General features: G+C 47.4%; 1 protein-coding gene across 1 annotated transcript in view; it reads right to left on the bottom strand.

Annotated features, from left to right (window-relative positions):
• The window catches only part of LOC115203425 (cell migration-inducing and hyaluronan-binding protein), a gene marked incomplete in the record, with an annotated part of 60,087 nt that overhangs the window by 17,069 nt on the left and 40,728 nt on the right, over positions 1-2,290 (bottom strand).

Here is a 2,290-nt window from a genome sequence, read left to right on the forward strand (position 1 = left end):
TTGGTGCAATCTTACTGGCAGCAATATCCTTGCCTGTGAAGCCCTTTTTGTGCAAAGCAATGAAGGTGGCATGTGTTTCCTTGCAGGTACCAATGGTTGACAGAGGAAGAACAATAATTCCAAGCACCACCCTCTTTTTGAAGCTTCCAGTCTGTTATTCGAACTCAATCAGCATGACAGAGTGATCTTCAGCCTTGTCCTCGTCCACCTGTGTTAACGAGAGAATTACTGACATGATGTCAGCTGGTCCTTTTGTGGCAGGGCTGAAATGCAGTGGAAATGTTTTTGGGGGATTCAGTTCATTTGCATGGCAAAGAGGGACTTTGCAATTAATTGCAAATCATCTGATCACTCTTCATAACATTCTGGAGTATATGCAAATTGCCGTCATACAAACTGAGGCAGCAGACTTTGTGAAATCCATATTTGTGTCATTCTCAAAACTTTTGGCCACGACTGTAGTACAGCCTTGGCCCTGGTCAAAAGTAGTGCACTAATGTATGTGGGGAATAGGGTGCCATTGGGTCCGATCATCTGAGTGGCCTCTAGCAACAACACAACAGCCTCCAAGGTCTCTCTCTGTCTGTCTCTCCCTCTCTCTCTCCCTCCCTGTCTCCCTCCCTCTCTCCCTCTCCTTCTCTCTCTCCTCCCTCTCTCTCCCTCTCTCCCTCTCTCTATCCCTCTCTCTCTCTCCCTTTCTCTCTCCCTCCCTCCCTCTCGCCCTCCCTCCCTCTCGCCCTCCCTCCCTCTCGCCCTCTCTCTCTGTCCCTCTCTCTCTATCCCTCTCTCTCCCTCTCTCTCTATCCCTCTCTCTCCCTCCCTCTATCTCCCTCCCTCTATCTCCCTCTCTCTTTCCCTCTCGCCCTCTCTCTCTATCCCTCTCTCTCTCTATCCCTCTCTCTCTATCCCTCCCTCTCCCTCTCCCTCTCCCTCTCTCTCTCCCTCTCTCCCTCTCCCTCTCCTTCTCTCCCTTTCTCTCCTTCTCTCCTTCTCTCCTTCTCTCCTTCTCTCCTTCCCTCTCCCTCTCTCCAGTTCCTCCTGAACCAAGGGCCTAATAGACACACACTGACACACAGCTTTTGCTTTATATGAATAAAAGGGGGATCTGGTGCTTGACCGAGGGACTTGAAAATTCCCAAATCATTCCTTACCCCAGGATAATTAAACTGGTGACTATCCAGGATAATAAAGGAACATTTGATTTATTGAGGGACAAACAATAGTTTTGGCATGAATCAACTTAATCAGAAACGTAAGCCTATTGTTTGTCTATCAGATTTATGCAGCAACAGAGTGTTTCTCATGTTTTACATGTGTGTGTTTGCCGAGGCGTGTGCGTCTTCATGTTGCGTGCATATGTCTTTGTGTGTGTGTGCGCATACACGCTTGTATGTGTATGTCTGCTTCTTTATGTGTGCACAAGATGGTGTGTGTACATCTGTGTCTTTGTGTACAAGCTGGTATATCTAGTTCTGTCACAAGGAGGCTGTGGTAACAGCTTGACATGAGTTATATTTCTATTAACACACCCTGCTAGGAACAGAGAGAGAGAGAGATGCTGCCAGATAGAGAACATGAGGAAAATACTGAGGAAGGAAAGAGATGAAAAGAACAGAGCGGGTAGACAGAGAAGGGAGAGAGAGAGAGCGAGAGAGAGAGCAAAAGAGAGTGAGAGAAAGGGTGGAGAGAGAGAAAGAATGGAGAGAGAGAGAGCGAGAGAGAGAAAGGGTGGGGAGAAAGGGTAGAGAGAAAGAAAGAGAAAGGATGGAGAGAAGGTGAGAGAAAGAAAGGATGGAGAGAAAGAGAGAAAGGGTGGAGAGAAAGAGAGAGAAAGAAAGGATGGAGAGAAAGAGAGAAAGGGTAGAGCGAGAGCGAGAGCGAAAGCGAGAGAAAGGGTGGAGAGAAAGAGAGAGAGAGAAAGAGTGGAGCGAGAGAGAGCAAGAGCGAGAAAGGGTGGAGAGAAAGAAAGAAAGGATGGAGAGAAAGAGAGAGAAAGAGATAAAAAGAGAGAAAGGGTAGAGAGAAAGAGAGAGAGAGAGAGAGAGAGAGAGAGAGAAGGGTGTGAACATGACAGAGAGAGAGGAGCTGCTTGCACAGACCACAAGGCCCATAACCAGACCACATAGAGATTTATTATCAACTGAAGATGCTCGTTAACATGTAATGATCCAAACCATGAATGAACCGTCACACACTGGGTTAACACACACACACACACACACACACACACACACACACACACACACACACACACACACACACACACACACACACACACCACACACAACGG

This window comes from Salmo trutta, chromosome 12, assembly GCF_901001165.1.
Source record: "Salmo trutta chromosome 12, fSalTru1.1, whole genome shotgun sequence".
NCBI lineage: Eukaryota > Metazoa > Chordata > Actinopteri > Salmoniformes > Salmonidae > Salmo > Salmo trutta.